Source organism: Humulus lupulus, chromosome 3, assembly GCF_963169125.1.
Source record: "Humulus lupulus chromosome 3, drHumLupu1.1, whole genome shotgun sequence".
Taxonomy (NCBI): domain Eukaryota; kingdom Viridiplantae; phylum Streptophyta; class Magnoliopsida; order Rosales; family Cannabaceae; genus Humulus; species Humulus lupulus.
Window position 1 is genome coordinate 156,175,813 of NC_084795.1, and position 22,196 is coordinate 156,198,008.

The window sequence follows — 22,196 nt, forward strand, 5'->3', positions numbered from 1 at the left end:
ATTTATCTTAGTAAGCATATGGAAGTATGTGTACGTGTCTATAGCTTGCTTAAATTAATAGTGGATTAGGTAATATAACTACTACATATCATGAAAATAAAGATAAATATAATAAAATTTTACCGTATCAAAAATATACAAGTATAATTATAGCAAATAGGTCATTAATATAAGAAGAAAAAACTCCTACTTTATGACATTGATCTTATATGTCCCTATTATATTTTTCTAAATAAACTAAATTTGGTTCAACATGAAATATTTAATTAGTTGTATGACTATAAATTAACAAAAATACTTGATCTCAATGTCTTTAACTATATATTGGATCAGCTTAATTATAATTGAAATTCAAACTATATTGACACATAATTAATTATTAACTTAATAATAATCACAGCACGTCAATCATTAGGTTCTTTATTGACTCAACAAAGTTGATCATGCATAAGAATTGGTTTTTCATACGCACGTACCTGCCTAATAAAGTCTCACTTTTATACAACGTACATAAGTTAATAGCCGTGTAGATAAAATGCATATTATATATTATTATTATTATTATTATTATTAATGGAATCCATGTCTGTCCTAGTAGCTAAGGACGCAATGATAGTCCCCTATATCAGTCACTGTATAAGTGTTTGTTGCTATCACCCCTGTGTCAATAAAAAACTCAATTGAGAAAAACCAAAAGTACCAAAACCTCACAACTTGGCAAAGCAGCTACGCTGCATTTGTCTAATTAAGTTACAAATTCAAAGGACAATCGAATGGATCACTGCTATGTATATATATATATATATAACGGATATAAATAAAAATGTGTTATAGAAAAAAAAAATATTATTGTAAATAATCAATTCGCCTAAATAATTAAATTATTGTAAAAATTTGATTGCATTAAAAAAGTAGTAAACAACAAATTTGGTTGGATCCCCCTAAAAAAATTTGATTGGATGAAAAATGTAGTAAACAACTTGGCATGATATATAAAATCCTATATGTATAAAATTTGAGTTACAATTTATCCAATCAGAAATACACTTACTGGTCGGGCAGCGCCAGCCCTAGGCAAAGGCGAGCCAGGCCCGTGCCTAGGGCCCCCAAATAAAAATGTCTCATTTTTTGACAAATGTTATTTTTTTTTTCACAAAAAGACTCCATAATTTTACAAAAAATACTATTTTATATATAAATATTATAAGAATACCAAAAATTTTCTTGACGGCAATACTCGCGGAAAATGATGCTCCTATTTAAAAAACTCCATAGTTATTTATATATATATATATATAAATATTTCTTGCCACCTAAGCAGGAAATGTGCTATAAATACACAAAATAAAATGAACTGTTTACAAAGATTAAGGCAAGAGTAAACAACCCAAATTGTATGATAGCATTTCCAATAATATTTTATTTGCCATATATATATATATTCGAGGAATTTTTAGGTAGGGATATCACTTAATTTTGCCCAAATTACAGGGACAAATTTATTTTCGGCACCTAGAAAAATTATAACTTAAATTCTTTTACATGACGATATACATTGTAGTTATTATAGTAGACATCTCTTAATGTTTCGGAAAATTCCAAATAATTTACAAAGTCGAAAACAGAGATCAAACATTTTGTTACACGAGTATTTGTTTTTTGCACGCGTGCAACTGACTATTTTGAACTTTGTTTTCGACATCTTAAATTGTTCGAAATTTTTCAAAATCAGAAGAGAACTACAATATACATCATCATGTAAAAAGTTTAGATGATAATTTTTCTAAATGGAAAAAAAAAATATTCACCCTTACCTAAGAATTTATATATATATCATGACAGACCTCAAAAAATCTGGGTTATAATTTTTCCACCTGAATATTTTTTAACTGCATGCCATGATATATATATATATATAATATAAATTTATATACGTGATAATAGAATACTAACGGAAAATATATATTCATGATAGATGCATACATGAACGCATAAACCCCACCAATTTTATGAAAGGCCTCACAGAAGTGGAGCACCATAGGAGAACCCAAAATGGGCATCTAATCAGCTCCCAATCGTTCCTAGACATAGTCGTGTCATTAGACAATTGCACAACTAATTGTGAAGTCCAACTAAGAATGGTCTAACCATGACGATCTATCTTTTTCTTTTTAATTAATAATTACCCTAGGACCCGGCAACCAAAATTTATATTAAAAATCTTACACATATATATGTATTGAGTAAGAGATCTTCTGTAATATTTTTTAATTACACATTTGTGGTCTCACTTTCAGAATATATATATATATATATATATGTATACATATATATATAAAATTAACTAAACATGAAGTTATTGAATGTAAATTTTATGTTAATGATTCTTTAGTTAAGTTTATAATTAGGAAAATGATTGCATTTTAAGAGCATATAAATGAGGAAACGGAAAGTCATGAAACTTAAAGATAGGTAGTGTCCAAATGGAATAGGGCACAATAGATTAAAAATGCAGTATGCAAAAATATTTATCTGGAGATCCTTTAGGACTGTAAACGTCATATCCTCATATTAACAGTAAATATTTTGTGTTGGTATTTCTCGTAGCCAGTTCCAAGAGGGACAGGATCCAATTAATGATATCCAAGTCTTTTGTATAAATATAATGCAAATATATATAAATATTAATTTTTCATTTCGTGACAAAATAGAATTCAATTAACGTAAGATGCGTCTGATTCCACTACATGGCTAATGAAGTCGTACATCATCAATTGGGTTCGTGGTGGAACCCAATGGTAGCTATATTTTGCAATATTTTACATATTTTTGTGTGTATAATTTTGTGTTATAGTATCTCTGCTGCTTTCCTTTTTGTCTGTTATAGGCAAATTAAGATGGGATCGATTAGTTGGGGTGATAGATATGAATTATTTATTTGAAATCACACTTTTTACCCAAGTGTGTATCAAGAGTGTGCTAATACTACCATTCGTTAATGATTGGTTTCCAAAAAAAATTAAATAAAAGAATCAATAAAATATTTTTGTTTCTATTATAACTTATAGGGTGGCAATGCGATCCGCTAAGAGAAAATAAGAATTCACCTATAGTTCAGGTTGTCCCATTGCATTCTTTTCACCGGATATTATTCTTATATTTTGAATATAAAATCTAACATGTTGTTGACCATTGATAAAGCTTAATTTTAATTAAAAAAAGCTTTTAGGACTCGTTTCCTTTATTTGAGAACCTTAAAAAGTAATGTATTTTAGGGCTCGCTGAAAAATTTTATTTTGAAATTTTAAAAAATTAATTGGTAACCAAAGCTCCTGCTACTACGACAAAAATCACTTTTAGGGCACTACTAAGCGAGCCCTAAAAAAAATTTTAGGACTTGCGCCCCATTAGATAGCCTTAAAAGATTATGCTGAGTGTCTTTAAATAAAGTTTTAGGATTCTCTTTGGGTGCCCTTAAAAGTTATGTTTTTAATTCTTAAAAATTTTATTTATTGTTATTTTAAATTAAAAATTATGATTTAAATGAAACTTTTATATACAAATTAATCTAAAAAATTATAGATTAAAATAACAAAACTTATACAAAGTATTTACAAATATAATCAAACAAATTTTGGAACAAATATAACACTACTACTTGACTCAAAAATCATATAGCCTTGTCTATAAACATAATCGTCTTGACCTTAAAAAATATATAACTAGATTTACAAAGTAAATAATCACTACAAAAAAATTTAGTATTACCGGCGGAATCCGCCGGTAATAAATGGTGTGTCCATCAGTAAAGGCCCGCCGATAATAATCGGTCGGTATTAACGGAATTACCGACCGACTGACACACCCGCCGGTATTATATTAATACCGGCGGATTAATAGAGGTGGGACTCCGCCGATATAACATAACTCTGTCAGTCTCGTTTAACTCCTTTAATACCAGCAGGTTCCGCCTCTATTAATCCACCGGTAATAAAATACTAATATTAAAATATAATAATTGATTTTATTTTATTTCATAATAAATATACATATAATACTTATTTAAAAAATAATAATATTTAACACAAATTATAATTAATAACACAATTAATATTCATCAAACAAAAATAGCATTATAATTAATCATAAAATTAACATAATAAAAATATCAATTGTCTCATTTTAATTACATATGAACTAATTATAAAATAAACATAATAAAATTTCAATTGTCTTAATATAATTAAAAAACGTAATCTAATTATTATTGTTTTGATCGGGCCAACCAGGTGTAAAATATTCATTAAGGTCAATATCTTGATCACTAGTATTAGGGCGCAGCAATGGTGATGAAGCAAACTGTGGTGCTTATGGAGAGTGTTGTTGCGAAGATGATCTAAATTGTCGAGTATGTGGTCCCGCCAGGGGAGACCGATGCAATAAACTCTCAAACTAACCATACCTCTACTGCTGCGACGAACTCACAAATTGACCATACATCTGCTGTGGATGCTGCTGCTGCGATGAATCCCCGAAGTCACGACGCCTAGGATGTGACGTCTGAGATCCTGCAGGGACGTCGTGGTAATAAAAAGGAGGGGACTGGGAGGAGCGTCCATACATGTTTGGATAATTCTGTTGAGGTGGATAAAAATGTTGTTGTTGTTGTGGCATCGACCAAGGAGGTGGACTTTGAGAAGATATACCACCTTCAGGTTGTGATGGTAAATATCGTTGCAAAAGGCTTTCAAACCGCGACTCAATTTCTGTACTGGTATGCTGAGGATTACCAGATGGACCTTGTTGAGATTTCAACATCCGGATCTCTTCACACATTGACTTCATCATTTCCGCCATAGTAGCCATGTCTTCCTGAGGTGTATGAGCAGGTTGGGCCTGTGACTGATTTTGACTTGTGGAGCTGGAAGCTGATTTTTTCCCTTTGCCTTTGCTGTAACCTACTCCTCTTTGAAAGTCAAACCTCTCCCCAAGTACTTTACTCATAATCTCGTACTGATCGATCGACGAGGAATCAGCAGCAGATCCAGTTTCAGATCCCTCCGTCGGTCCTTGAGACTGACTTTGAAGTCGTGCCCTCTCAAGCTCTTCCGTCATTTTTCCTGTTCATAAAAAGTGTTAGAAACACATTAGTAACATAGTTTAATGAAAATAATAACACAAAAGTTTCTCGAGCTGTGTCGTTGACAAAAACTTTTGTCGATTTTCTCAAATGGCTATCTTTCCAAGTATCAATAACATGTTCATCAGGGTTCGCCTATACAAATGTAGAGATAGGAAGTTAGAAGGTAAAATTTTGTTAAATTAAATTTATTTTTACTTACAAATTGGTGACGCTTAGCTGCCATCGATTTTGTGCCTTGCGTCGATGTATATTTCTTTTATGTTTTTCTTGTTTTGGTTGGATCGCGCAATAAATTTTGGGCTCAAAAACAATTGAACAATATCTTTCCAACTCTCCTTGGTGCAATGGTCAGGTGGGGCAACTAAAACACTCTCAAAATCTTCCGGATTAGAGTAATATTTTTTGAAGTGAGTATGTCTGATGTTCTTTCTCTCAGAAATCTTTTGTGCATCTCTGTGTAGATAGTTTTCATAACTCTCTCGGGTTCTGGATGACCATCAACATTATAAAAAATGCTACATTAAAAAATAACACGTTAGTTTAGTTTGTAAATGATTTTAATAAAAAATTTATACCGCAAGACTTGTTCTAAATTTTTACCTTCATCTTTTGTACGACTTGTTCCTTAAATTTTTCCTCCAATTTCTATCTTCCGCAACTCTTCTACGTTTCACACCTCCAAACTGCAAGTGTTTTCCAAGAACTTGGGGTGGAAGGTTGTTCACGTGTTCTAATATTTCCTCACAAGTAAATCGTTTCGGAGGACGTCTTCTCTCAATTTGGCCATCGAACTCAGTGTCCCTTCTCATTCGATGTGTACTGGGCAAGAATCTTCTGCGACCAACATAAGATATCTTACCGATCACTCGAATGGAAGATGTGTCTTCATTACATGTGGGACAAGCTTTGTATCCCTGACCACTCCATCCAGACAAACTACTTCGAGCTGAAAAATCATTGACTGTCCATAAAAGGGCTGCGCGCAGCTTGAACATAGTGTTGGTCGTACTATCTCTCGTAACAACTCTGTTAGCCCACAACTCCTTCAACTCATCCACCAATGGTCTTAGAAATACATCTATGTCCTTACCCGGTGATTTTGGACCAGGAATAAGGATGGTCAGCATCAAATTGTTGTCTTTCATACATAACCAAGGTGGAAGATTATAGTTCGCCAACACCACATGGATTAAATGGATTAAATCCATCAGCAGCTAAGCCTAAACGAACATTCCTAGGATCACTTGCAAAAGCAGGATGATTGACGTCAAAGTTCTTCCACGCCGTCCCATCCACCGGGTGTCGCATCACTCCATCATCTTTCGATTTCCCAGTGTGGTGCCATAGCATGTCCTTCGCTGTAAGCCTTGAGCTGTATAGTCTTTTCAACGGGGGTGTCAATGGAAAGTAACACATCACCTTATGCGGCACCTTTTTTCCTTTAGTTTTTTCAAAAGTAACCCATCGACTAGTTCCGCAAACTGGAAATTCCTCTTTGTTTGTATGCTCTTTGTAAAATAAACAGTAATCACATTGGCACACATGAATCGACTCGTATCCCAACCCTAATTTCTTCAATCTCTTTTTAGCCTCGTAGTACGTTGATGGAATTTTATTTTCCTTCGAAAAGGAAAGCTTTAACAACTTCAATAATTCATCGAATATGTTGTTAGGGATCTTCCCTCTAACTTTCAAATGTAATAGCTTAGCTAAGAAGTTAAGGGAAGAAATCCAATCACATCCAGGATATAACTCAGCTTCAATCTCCTCAAATAACTTGTCGTAATATTGACTTGCGCCGTAATTATTGTCTACTTGCTCAGTTGTCGGTAAGAGGAAGTCCTCCACTATGGGAATCATCTCGTCAACTTCATCATCATCAACTACCTCATCAACAACATCTAGTTCCATTTCCCCATGATAAATCCACCTCTCATAACCTTGATAAAATCCCTATCGAATACATGTGCTTCGACAACAGGTAAAATTAGTAAAGTATAATCTAATTTGAATGTTAGTGGCTTCTTTAGTACATTTAAGAAGGTATAGTGCCACGATTCGTCTTAACTCTCCCTCATATCTTATTTTATCCATCGTTAAACTAACAACTCCCTTCCGCGGTACTTATAGGATCTAATTTGAGAACAAATTAGTAAAATTTTCACTAATTGGAATGCTGGTCGTTTCATTGGCACTAACTTGAGGACATTTCAGAAGGTATAGGGCCACGACTCGTGAAACTAACAACTCACTTCCTCGGTACATGTAGAATCTAATTTGAGAACTAATTTGTAAAATATCCACTAATTGGAATCCGAGATGTTTCTTTTGAACAATTTAGAATGCATACGGCCACCATTGAATTTGTATCTCATTGATATCTTTCTTTCTCCCTTGTTAATCCGTCAATTATATATCTTGGGATTCATTGAATAATTTTGAAGGAAAATTAGTAAAGTATAATCTAATTTGAATGTTAGTGGCTTCTTTAGTACATTTAAGAAGGTATAGTGCCACGATTCGTCTTAACTCTCCCTCATATCTTATTTTATCCCTCGTTAAACTAACAACTCCCTTCCACGGTACTTATAGGATCTAATTTGAGAACTAATTAGAAAAATATTCACTAATTGGAATGCTGGTCGTTTCTTTGGCACTAATTTCAGGACATTTCAGAAGGTATAGGGCCACGACTCGTGAAACTAACAACTCACTTCCTCGGTACATGTAGAATCTAATTTGAGAACTAATTGGTAAAATATCCACTAATTGGAATCCGAGATGTTTCTTTTGAACAATTTAGAATGCATACCGCCACCATAGAATTTGTACCTCCCTGGTATCTTTCTTTCTCACTTGTTAATCCGTCTATTAAATATCTTGGGATTCATTGAATAATTTTGAAGGAAAATTAGTAAAGTATAATCTAATTTGAATGTAAGTGGCTTCTTTAGTACATTTAAGAAGGTATAGTGCCACGATTCGTCTTAACTCTCCCTCATATCTTATTTTATCCATCGTTAAACTAACAACTCCCTTCCGCGGTACTTATAGGATCGAATTTGAGAACAAATTAGTAAAATTTTCACTAATTGGAATGCTGGTCGTTTCATTGGCACTAATTTGAGGACATTTCTGAAGGTATATGACACGAACCACGCCAACAAGTGTGACGAAACCCGACACCAAATATGGAACAGCCACCAAGAACATACGAGATTGGAATGGAACCGCGACCCAATGCTTAGCCAAGCACGAACCTTGGTATGAGGAAGATGCCACAAACGGGGATGGAATCCGTTTGATAAGTCAGGATGAACGCCACAAGGAATCTCCTTGATAAGTTCAAAAGTTTCTTCAAGAACTCAAGAAGAAATAAACTCACAATTTCATTCAACATAATCTGCCTTTTCACATTGTTTTGGCAGTCCTTATAAGGACGAAAATTACATGAAAACAAGACCCTTGGTCTTCCTAATGAAACCGAAAAATTAAGGACAACCCATTTGTCTTCCACATAAAAACCGAAATTAAAGACAAGCTTTTTGTCTTCCTAATAAAACCGAAAATTAAAGTCCAAAAGGACTATTGGACTCACACAAGTCAAATGTTTGACTTATCACAAAATAAACAAAGACTAAATAAAAAACGTGATTAAAAATAAAAAGACTCATTACAGGAAGCTAAATATTGATCAAGCTCCTAAACTGGTGTCCTCATCATTCCTCCCCTCTTGACTTGGATCAACTGGAACTTGACTTGGATTTTTAGTCTTGGTGTCCTCATCAGTATAGGGCCACGACTCGTGAAACTAACAACTCACTTCCTCAGTACATGTAGAATCTAATTTGAGAACTAATTGGTAAAATATCCACTAATTGGAATCCGTGATGTTTCTTTTGAACAATTTAGAATATATACGGCCACCATTGAATTTGTATCTCATTGATATCTTTCTTTCTCCCTTGTTAATCCGTCAATTAAATATCTTGGGATTCATTGAATAACTTTGAAGGAACATTAGTAAAGTATAATCTAATTTGAATGTTAGTGGCTTCTTTAGTACATTTAAGAAGGTATAGGGCCACGATTCGTCTTAACTCTCCCTAATATCTTATTTTATCCATCGTTAAACTAACAACTCCCTTCCACGGTACTTATAGGATCTACTTTGAGAACTAATTAGTAAAATATTCACTAATTGGAATGCTGGTCGTTTCTTTGGTACAATTTAGAATGCATTGGGCAACAATTTAATTTATCTCTCCCTACTATCTTTCTTTATCACTTGTTTATCCGTAAATTAAATATCTTGGAATTTATTGAATAATATTGAAGGAAAATTAGTAAAGTATAATCTAATTTGAATGTTTGTTTCTTGTTTAGGACATTTCAGAAGGTATAGGGCCACGACTGGTTTTATCTATCCCTAATATATTTATTTATCTCTCGTGAAACTAACAACTCACTTCCTCGGTACATATAGAATCTAATTTGAGAACTAATTGGTAAAATATACAATAATTGGAATTCGAGATGTTTCTTTTGAACAATTTAGAATGCATACGTCCACCATTGAATTTGTGTCTCCCTGATATCTTTCTTTCTCCCTTGTTAGTCCGTCAATTAAATATCTTGGGATTCATTGAATAATTTCGAAGGAAAATTAGTAAATTATAATCTAATTTGAATGTTAGAGGCTTCTTTAGTACATTTAAGAAGGTATAGGGCCACGATTCGTCTTAATTATCCCTAATATCTTATTTTATAGGATCTAATTTGAGAACAAATTAGTAAAATTTTCACTAATTGGAATGCTGGTCGTTTCATTGGCACTAATTTGAGGACATTTCAGAACGTATAGGGCCACGACTCGTGAAACTAACAACTCACTTCCTCGGTACATGTAGAATCTAATTTGAGAACTAATTGGTAAAATATCCACTAATTGGAATCCGAGATGTTTCTTTTGAACAATTTAGAATGCATACGGCCACCATTGAATTTGTATCTCATTGATATATTTCTTTCTCCCTTATTAATCCGTCAATTATATATCTAGGGATTCATTGAATAATTTTGAAGGAAAATTAGTAAAGTATAATCTAATTTGAATGTTAGTGGCTTCTTTAGTACATTTAAGAAGGTATAGGGCCACGATTCGTCTTAACTCTCCCTAATATCTTATTTTATCCATCGTTAAACTAACAACTCTCTTCCGCGGTACTTATAGGATCTAATTTGAGAACTAATTAGAAAAATATTCACTAATTGGAATGCTGGTCGTTTCTTTGGCACTAATTTCAGGACATTTCATAAGGTATAGGGCCACGACTCGTGAAACTAACAACTCACTTCCTCAGTACATGTAGAATCTAATTTGAGAACTAATTGGTAAAATATCCACTAATTGGAATCCGTGATGTTTCTTTTGAACAATTTAGAATGCATACGGCCACCATTGAATTTGTATCTCATTGATATCTTTCTTTCTCACTTGTTAATCCGTCTATTAAATATCTTGGGATTCATTGAATAATTTCGAAGGAACATTAGTAAAGTATAATCTAATTTGAATGTTAGTGGCTTCTTTAGTACATTTAAGAAGGTATAGGGCCACGATTCGTCTTAACTCTCCCTAATATCTTATTTTATCCATCGTTAAACTAACAACTCCCTTCCGCGGTACTTATAGGATCTAATTTGAGAACTAATTAGTAAAATATTCACTAATTGGAATGCTGGTCGTTTCTTTGGTACAATTTAGAATGCATTGGGCAACAATTTAATTTATCTCTCCCTACTATCTTTCTTTATCACTTGTTAATCCGTAAATTAAATATCTTGGAATTTATTGAATAATATTGAAGGAAAATTAGTAAAGTATATTCTAATTTGAATGTTTGTTTTTTGTTTAGGACGTTTCAGAAGGTATAGGGCCACGACTGGTTTTATCTATCCCTGATATATTTCTTTATCTCTCGTGAAACTAACAACTCACTTCCTCGGTACATATAGAATCTAATTTGAGAACTAATTGGTAAAATATAAAATAATTGGAATTCGAGATGTTTCTTTTGAACAATTTAGAATGCATACGGCCACCATTGAATTTGTGTCTCCTTGATATCTTTCTTTCTCCCTTGTTAATCCGTCAATTAAATATCTTGGGATTCTTTGAAAAATTTCGAAGGAAAATTAGTAAAGTATAATCTAATTTGAATGTTAGTGGCTTCTTTAGTACATTTAAGAAGGTATAGGGCCTCGATTCGTCTTAACTCTCCCTAATATCTTATTTTATCCATCGTTAAACTAACAACTCCCTTCCGCGGTACTTATTGGATCTAATTTGAGAACTAATTAGAAAAATATTCACTAATTGGAATGCTGGTCGTTTCTTTGGCACTAATTTCACGACATTTCAGAAGGTATAGGGCCACGACTCGTGAAACTAACAACTCACTTCCTCGGTACATGTAGAATCTAATTTGAGAACTAATTGGTAAAATATCCACTAATTGGAATCCGAGATGTTTCTTTTGAACAATTTAGAATGCATACCGCCACCATAGAATTTGTATCTCCCTGGTATCTTTCTTTCTCACTTGTTAATCCGTCTATTAAATATCTTGGGATTCATTGAAAAATTTTGAAGGAAAATTAGTAAAGTATAATCTAATTTGAATGTTAGTGGCTTCTTTAGTACATTTAAGAAGGTATAGTGCCACGATTCGTCTTAACTCTCCCTCATATCTTATTTTATCCATCGTTAAACTAACAACTCCCTTCCGCGGTACTTATAGGATCTAATTTGAGAACAAATTAGTAAAATTTTCACTAATTTGAATGCTGGTCGTTTCATTGGCACTAACTTGAGGACATTTCAGAAGGTATAGGGCCACGACTCGTGAAACTAACAACTCACTTCCTCGGTACATGTAGAATCTAATTTGAGAACTAATTTGTAAAATATCCACTAATTGGAATCCGAGATGTTTCTTTTGAACAATTTAGAATGCATACGGCCACCATTGAATTTGTATCTCATTGATATCTTTCTTTCTCCCTTGTTAATCCGTCAATTATATATCTTGGTATTCATTGAATAATTTCGAAGGAAAATTAGTAAAGTATAATCTAATTTGAATGTTAGTGGCATCTTTAGTACATTTAAGAAGGTATAGTGCCACGATTCGTCTTAACTCTCCCTCATATCTTATTTTATCCCTCGTTAAACTAACAACTCCCTTCCGCGATACTTATAGGATCTAATTTGAGAACTAATTAGAAAAATATTCACTAATTGGAATGCTGGTCGTTTCTTTGGCACTAATTTCAGGACATTTCAGAAGGTATAGGGCCACGACTCGTGAAACTAACAACTCACTTCCTCGGTACATGTAGAATCTAATTTGAGAACTAATTGGTAAAATATCCACTAATTGGAATCCGAGATGTTTCTTTTGAACAATTTAGAATGCATACGGCCACCATTGAATTTGTATCTCATTGATATCTTTCTTTCTCACTTGTTAATCCGTCTATTAAATATCTTGGGATTCATTGAATAATTTTGAAGGAATATTAGTAAAGTATAATCTAATTTGAATGTTAGTGGCTTATTTAGTACATTTAAGAAGGTATAGGGCCACGATTCGTCTTAACTCTCCCTCATATCTTATTTTATCCATCGTTAAACTAACAACTCCCTTCCGCGGTACTTATAGGATCTAATTTGAGAACTAATTAGTAATATATTCACTAATTGGAATGCTGGTCGTTTCTTTGGCACTAATTTCACGACATTTCAGAAGGTATAGGGCCACGACTCGTGAAACAAACAACTCACTTCCTCGGTACATGTAGAATCTAATTTGAGAACTAATTGGTAAAATATCCACTAATTGGAATCCGAGATGTTTCTTTTGAACAATTTAGAATGCATACCGCCACCATAGAATTTTTATCTCCCTGGTATCTTTCTTTCTCACTTGTTAATCCGTCTATTAAATATCTTGGGATTCATTGAATAATTTTGAAGGAATATTAGTAAAGTATAATCTAATTTGAATGTTAGTGCTTCTTTAGTACATTTAAGAAGGTATAGGGCCACGATTCGTCTTAACTCTCCCTCATATCTTATTTTATCCATCGTTAAACTAACCACTCCCTTCCGCGGTACTTATAGGATCTAATTTGAGAACTAATTAGTAATATATTCACTAATTGGAATGCTGGTCGTTTCTTTGGCACTAATTTCAGGACATTTCAGATGGTATAGGGCCACGACTCGTGAAACTAACAACTCACTTCCTCGGTACTTGTAGAATCTAATTTGAGAACTAATTGGTAAAATATCCACTAATTGGAATCCGAGATGTTTCTTTTGAACGATTTTGAATGCCTACCGCCACCATAGAATTTGTTTCTCCCTGGTATCTTTCTTTCTCACTTGTTAATCCGTCTATTAAATATCTTGGGATTCATTGAATAATTTCGAAGGAAAATTAGTAAAGTATAATCTAATTTGAATGTTAGTGGCTTCTTTAGTACATTTAAGAAGGTATAGGGCCACGATTCGTCTTCGCTCTCCCTAATATCTCATTTTATCAATCGTTAAACAAACAACTCCCTTCCGCGGTACTTATAGGATCTAATTTGAGAACTAATTAGTAAAATATTTACTAATTGGAATGCTGGTCGTTTCTTTGGTACAATTAAGAATGCATTGGGCAACAATTTAATTTATCTCTCCCTACTATCTTTCTTTATCACTTGTTAATCCGTAAATTAAATATCTTGGAATTTATTGAATAATATTGAAGGAAAATTAGTAAAGTATAATCTAATTTGAATGTTTGTTTCTTGTTTAGGACATTTCAGAAGGTATAGGGCCACGACTGGTTTTATCTATCCCTAATATATTTCTTTATCTCTCGTGAAACTAACTACTCACTTCCTCGGTACATATAGAATCTAATTTGAGAACTAATTGGTAAAATATACAATAATTGGAATTCGAGATGTTTCTTTTGAACAATTTAGAATGCATACGTCCACCATTGAATTTGTGTCTCCCTGATATCTTTCTTTCTCCCTTGCTAATCCGTCAATTAAATATCTTGGGATTCATTGAATAATTTCGAAGGAAAATTAGTAAAGTATAATCTAATTTGAATGTTAGTGGCTTCTTTAGTACATTTAAGAAGGTATAGGGCCACGATTCGTCTTAACTCTCCCTAATATCTTATTTTATCCATCGTTAAACTAACAACTCCCTTCCGCGGTACTTATAGGATCTAATTTGAGAACTAATTAGAAAAATATTCACTAATTGGAATGCTGGTCGTTTCTTTGGCACTAATTTCAGGACATTTCAGATGGTATAGGGCCACGACTCGTGAAACTAACAACTCACTTCCTCGGTACATGTAGAATCTAATTTGAGAACTAATTGGTAAAATATCCACTAATTGGAATCCGAGATGTTTCTTTTGAACAATTGAGAATGCATACCGCCACCATAGAATTTGTATCTCCCTGGTATCTTTCTTTCTCACTTGTTAATCCGTCTATTAAATATCTTGGGATTCATTGAATAATTTTGAAGGAAAATTAGTAAAGTATAATCTAATTTGAATGTTAGTGGCTTCTTTAGTACATTTAAGAAGGTATAGTGCCACGATTCGTCTTAACTCTCCCTCATATCTTATTTTATCCATCGTTAAACTAACAACTCCCTTCCGCGGTACTTATAGGATCGAATTTGAGAACAAATTAGTAAAATTTTCACTAATTGGAATGCTGGTCGTTTCATTGGCACTAATTTGAGGACATTTCTGAAGGTATATGACACGAACCACGCCAACAAGTGTGACGAAACCCGACACCAAATATGGAACAGCCACCAAGAAAATACGAGATTGGAAATGATCCGCGACCCAATGCTTAGCCAAGCACGAACCTTGGTATGAGGAAGACGCCACAAACGGGGATGGAATCCGTTTGATAAGTCAGGATGAACGCCACAAGGAATCTCCTTGATAAGTTCAAAAGTTTCTTCAAGAACTCAAGAAGAAATAAACTCACAATTTCATTGATCTAATTTGAGAACTAATTTGAAAAATATTCACTAATTGGAATGTTGGTCGTTTCTTTGGCACTAATTTCAGGACATTTCAGAAGGTATAGGGCCACGACTCGTGAAACTAACAACTCACTTCCTCGGTACATGTAGAATCTAATTTGAGAACTAATTTGTAAAATATCCACTAATTGGAATCCGAGATGTTTCTTTTGAACAATTTAGAATGCATACCACCACCATAGAATTTGTATCTCCCTGGTATCTTTCTTTCTCACTTGTTAATCCGTCTATTAAATATCTTGGGATTCATTGAATAATTTTGAAGGAAAATTAGTAAAGTATAATCTAATTTGAATGTTAGTGGCTTCTTTAGTACATTTAAGAAGGTATAGTGCCACGATTCGTCTTAACTCTCCCTCATATCTTATTTTATCCATCGTTAAACTAACAACTCCCTTCCGCGGTACTTATAGGATCGAATTTGAGAACAAATTAGTAAAATTTTCACTAATTGGAATGCTGGTCGTTTCATTGGCACTAATTTGAGGACATTTCTGAAGGTATATGACACGAACCACGCCAACAAGTGTGACGAAACCCGACACCAAATATGGAACAGCCACCAAGAACATACGAGATTGGAAATGATCCGCGACCCAATGCTTAGCCAAGCACGAACCTTGGTATGAGGAAGACGCCACAAACGGGGATGGAATCCGTTTGATAAGTCAGGATGAACGCCACAAGGAATCTCCTTGATAAGTTCAAAGGTTTCTTCAAGAACTCAAGAAGAAATAAACTCACAATTTCATTGATCTAATTTGAGAACTAATTTGAAAAATATTCACTAATTGGAATGTTGGTCGTTTCTTTGGCACTAATTTTAGGACATTTCAGAAGGTATAGGGCCACGACTCGTGAAACTAACAACTCACTTCCTCGGTACATGTAGAATCTAATTTGAGAACTAATTGGTAAAATATCCACTAATTGGAATCCGAGATGTTTCTTTTGAACAATTTAGAATGCATACCGCCACCATAGAATTTGTATCTCCCTGGTATCTTTCTTTCTCACTTGTTAATCCGTCTATTAAATATCTTGGGATTCATTGAATAATTTTGAAGGAAAATTAGTAAAGTATAATCTAATTTGAATGTTAGTGGCTTCTTTAGTACATTTAAGAAGGTATAGTGCCACGATTCGTCTTAACTCTCCCTCATATCTTATTTTATCCATCGTTAAACTAACAACTCCCTTCCGCGGTACTTATAGGATCGAATTTGAGAACAAATTAGTAAAATTTTCACTAATTGGAATGCTGGTCATTTCATTGGCACTAGTTTGAGGACATTTCTGAAGGTATATGACACGAACCACGCCAACAAGTGTGACGAAACCCGACACCAAATATGGAACAGCCACCAAGAACATACGAGATTGGAAATGATCCGCGACCCAATGCTTAGCCAAGCACGAACCTTGGTATGAGGAAGACGCCACAAACGGGGATGGAATCCGTTTGATAAGTCAGGATGAACGCCACAAGGAATCTCCTTGATAAGTTCAAAAGTTTCTTCAAGAACTCAAGAAGAAATAAACTCACAATTTCATTCAACATAATCTGCCTTTTCACATTGTTTTGGCAGTCCTTATAAGGACGAAAATTACATGAAAACAAGACCCTTGGTCTTCCTAATGAAACCGAAAAATTAAGGACAACCCATTTGTCTTCCACATAAAAACCGAAATTAAAGACAAGCTTTTTTTCTTCCTAATAAAACCGAAAATTAAAGTCCGAAAGGACTATTGGACTCACACAAGTTAAATGTTTGACTTATCACAAAATAAACAAAGACTAAATAAAAAACGTGATTAAAAATAAAAAGACTCATTACAGGAAGCTAAATATTGATCAAGCTTCTAAACTGGTGTCCTCATCATTCCTCCCCTCTTGACTTGGATCAACTGGAACTTGACTTGGATTTTTAGTCTTGGTGTCCTCATCAGTATAGGGCCACGACTCGTGAAACTAACAACTCACTTCCTCGGTACATGTAGAATCTAATTTGAGAACTAATTGGTAAAATATCCACTAATTGGAATCCGAGATGTTTCTTTTGAACAATTTAGAATGCATACGCCCACCATTGAATTTGTATCTCCCTGATATCTTTCTTTCTCCCTTGTTAATCCGTCAATTAAATATCTTGGGATTCATTGAATAATTTTGAAGGAATATTAGTAAAGTATAATCTAATTTGAATGTTAGTGGCTTCTTTAGTACATTTAAGAAGGTATAGGGCCACGATTCGTCTTAACTCTCCCTAATATCTTATTTTATCCATCGTTAAACTAACAACTCCCTTCCGCGGTACTTATGGGATCTAATTTGAGAACTAATTAGTAAAATATTCACTAATTGGAATGCGGGTCGTTTCTTTGGTACAATTTAGAATGCATTGGGCAACAATTTAATTTATCTCTCCCTACTATCGTTCTTTATCAATTGTTAATCCGTAAATTAAATATCTTGGAATTTATTGAATAATATTGAAGGAAAATTCGTAAAGTATAATCTAATTTGAATGTTTGTTTCTTGTTTAGGACATTTCAGAAGGTATAGGGCCACGACTGGTTTTATCTATCCCTAATATATTTCTTTATCTCTCGTGAAACTAACAACTCACTTCCTCGGTACATATAGAATCTAATTTGAGAACTAATTGGTAAAATATACAATAATTGGAATTCGAGATGTTTCTTTTGAACAATTTAGAATGCATACGTCCACCATTGAATTTGTGTCTCCCTGATATCTTTCTTTCTCCCTTGTTAGTCCGTCAATTAAATATCTTGGGATTCATTGAATAATTTCGAAGGAAAATTAGTAAAGTATAATTTAATTTGAATGTTAGTGGCTTCTTTAGTACATTTAAGAGGGTATAGGGCCACGATTCGTCTTAACTCTCCCTAATATCTTATTTTATCCATCGTTAAACTAACAACTCCCTTCCGCGGTACTTATAGGATCTAATTTGAGAGCAAATTAGTAAAATTTTCACTAATTGGAATGCTGGTCGTTTCATTGGCACTAATTTGAGGACATTTCAGAACGTATAGGGCCACGACTCGTGAAACTAACAACTCACTTCCTCGGTACATGTAGAATCTAATTTGAGATCTAATTGGTAAAATATCCACTAATTGGAATCCGAGATGTTTCTTTTGAACAATTTAGAATGCATACGGCCACCATTGAATTTGTATCTCATTGATATCTTTCTTTCTCCCTTGTTAATCCGTCAATTATATATCTTGGGATTCATTGAATAATTTTGAAGGAAAATTAGTAAAGTATAATCTAATTTGAATGTTAGTGGCTTCTTTAGTACATTTAAGAAGGTATAGGGCCACGATTCGTCTTAACTCTCCCTAATATCTTATTTTATCCATCGTTAAACTAACAACTCTCTTCCGCGGTACTTATAGGATCTAATTTGAGAACTAATTAGAAAAATATTCACTAATTGGAATGCTGGTCGTTTCTTTGGCAATAATTTCAGGAAATTTCAGAAGGTATAGGGCCACGACTCGTGAAACTAACAACTCACTTCCTCGGTACATGTAGAATCTAATTTGAGAACTAATTGGTAAAATATCCACTAATTGGAATCCGAGATGTTTCTTTTGAACAATTTAGAATGCATACGCCCACCATTGAATTTGTATCTCCCTGATATCTTTCTTTCTCCCTTGTTAATCCGTCAATTAAATATCTTGGGATCCATTGAATAATTTTGAAGGAATATTAGTAAAGTATAATCTAATTTGAATGTTAGTGGCTTCTTTAGTACATTTAAGAAGGTATAGGGCCACGATTCGTCTTAACTCTTCCTAATATCTTATTTTATCCATCGTTAAACTAACAACTCCCTTCCGCGGTACTTATAGGATCTAATTTGAGAACCATATAGAAAAATATTCACTAATGGGAATGCTGGTCGTTTCTTTGGCAGTAATTTCAGGACATTTCAGAAGGTATAGGACCACGACTCGTGAAACTAACAACTCACTTCCTCGGTACATGTAGAATCTAATTTGAGAACTAATTGGTAAAATATCCACTAATTGGAATCCGAGATGTTTCTTTTGAACAATTTAGAATGCATACGCCCACCATTGAATTTGTATCTCCCTGATATCTTTCTTTCTCCCTTGTTAATCCGTCAATTAAATATCTTGGGATTCATTGAATAATTTTGAAGGAATATTAGTAAAGTATAATCTAATTTGAATGTTAGTGGCTTCTTTAGTACATTTAAGAAGGTATAGGGCCACGATTCGTCTTAACTCTCCCTCATTTCTTATTTTATCCATCGTTAAACTAACAACTCCCTTCTGCAGTACTTATAGGATCTAATTTGAGAACTAATTAGTAATATATTCACTAATTGGAATGCTGGTCATTTCTTTGGCACTAATTTCAGGACATTTCAGAAGGTATAGGGCCACGACTCGTGAAACTAACAACTCACTTCCTCGGTACATGTAGAATCTAATTTGAGAACTAATTGGTCAAATATCCACTAATTGGAATCCGAGATGTTTCTTTTGAACAATTTAGAATGCATACCGCCACCATAGAATTTGTATCTCCCTGGTATCTTTCTTTCTCACTTGTTAATCCGTCTATTAAATATCTTGGGATTCATTGAATAATTTTGAAGGAATATTAGTAAAGTATAATCTAATTTGAATGTTAGTGGCATCTTTAGTACATTTAAGAAGGTATAGGGCCACGATTCGTCTTAACTCTCCCTCATATCTTATTTTATCCATCGTTAAACTTACAACTCCCTTCCGCGGTACTTATAGGATCTAATTTGAGAACTAATTAGTAATATATTCACTAATTGGAATGCTGGTCGTTTCTTTGGTACTAATTTCTGGACATTTCAGAAAGTATAGGGCCACGACTCGTGAAACTAACAACTCACTTCCTCGGTACATGTAGAATCTAATTTGAGAACTAATTGGTAAAATATCCACTAATTGGAATCCGAGATGTTTCTTTTGAACAATTTAGAATGCATACCGCCACCATAGAATTTGTTTCTCCCTGGTATCTTTCTTTCTCACTTGTTAATCCGTCTATTAAATATCTTGGGATTCATTGAATAATTTTGAAGGAATATTAGTAAAGTATAATCTAATTTGAATGTTAGTGGCATCTTTAGTACATTTAAGAAGGTATAGGGCCACGATTCGTCTTAACTCTCCCTAATATCTTATTTTATCCATCGTTAAACTAACAACTCCCTTCCGCGGTACTTATAGGATCTAATTTGAGAACCATATAGAAAAATATTCACTAATGGGAATGCTGGTCGTTTCTTTGGCACTAATTTCAGGACATTTCAGAAGGTATAGGGCCACGACTCGTGAAACTAACAACTCACTTCCTCGGTACATGTAGAATCTAATTTGAGAACTAATTGGTAAAATATCCACTAATTGGAATCCGAGATGTTTCTTTTGAACTATTTAGAATGCATACGCCCACCATTGAATTTGTATCTCCCTGATATCTTTCTTTCTCCCTTGTTAATCCGTCAATTAAATATCTTGGGATTCATTGAATAATTTTGAAGGAATATTAGTAAAGTATAATCTAATTTGAATGTTAGTGGCTTCTTTAGTACATTTAAGAAGGTATAGGGCCACGATTCGTCTTAACTCTCCCTCGTATCTTATTTTATCCATCGTTAAACTAACAACTCCCTTCCGCGGTACTTATAGGATCTAATTTGAGAACTAATTAGTAATATATTCACTAATTGGAATGCTGGTCGTTTCTTTGGCTCTAATTTCAGGACATTTCAGAAGGTATAGGGCCACGACTCGTGAAACTAACAACTCACTTCCTCGGTACATGTAGAATCTAATTTGAGAACTAATTGGTCAAATATCCACTAATTGGAATCCGAGATGTTTCTTTTGAACAATTTAGAATGCATACGCCCACCATTGAATTTGTATCTCCCTGGTATCTTTCTTTCTCCCTTGTTAATCCGTCAAATAAATATCTTGGGATTCATTGAATAATTTCGAAGGAAAATTAGTAAAGTATAATATAATTTGACTGTTGTGGCTTCTTTAGTACATTTAAGAAGGTATAGTGCCACGATTCGTCTTAACTCTCCCTCATATCTTATTTTATCCCTCGTTAAACTAACAACTCCCTTCCGCGGTACTTATAGGATCTAATTTGAGAACTAATTAGAAAAATATTCACTAATTGGAAAGCTGGTCGTTTCTTTGGCACTAATTTCAGGACATTTCAGAAGGTATAGGGCCACGACTCGTGAAACTAACAACTCACTTCCTCGGTACATGTAGAATCTAATTTGAGAACTAATTGGTAAAATATCCACTAATTGGAATCCGAGATGTTTCTTTTAAACAATTTAGAATGCATACGCCCACCATTAAATTTGTATCTCCCTGATATCTTTCTTTCTCCCTTGTTAATCCGTCATTTAAATATCTTGGGATTCATTGAATAATATTGAAGGAATATTAGTAAAGTATAATCTAATTTGAATGTTAGTGGCTTCTTTAGTACATTTAAGAAGGTATAGGGCCACGATTCGTCTTAACTCTCCCTAATATCTTATTTTATCCATCGTTAAACTAACAACTCCCTTCCGCGGTACTTATAGGATCTAATTTGAGAACCATATAGAAAAATATTCACTAATGGGAATGCTGGTCGTTTCTTTGGCACTAATTTCAGGACATTTCAGAAGGTATAGGGCCACGACTCGTGAAACTAACAACTCACTTCCTCGGTACATGTAGAATCTAATTTGAGAACTAATTGCTAAAATATCCACTAATTGGAATCCGAGATGTTTCTTTTGAACAATTTAGAATGCATACGCCCACCATTGAATTTGTATC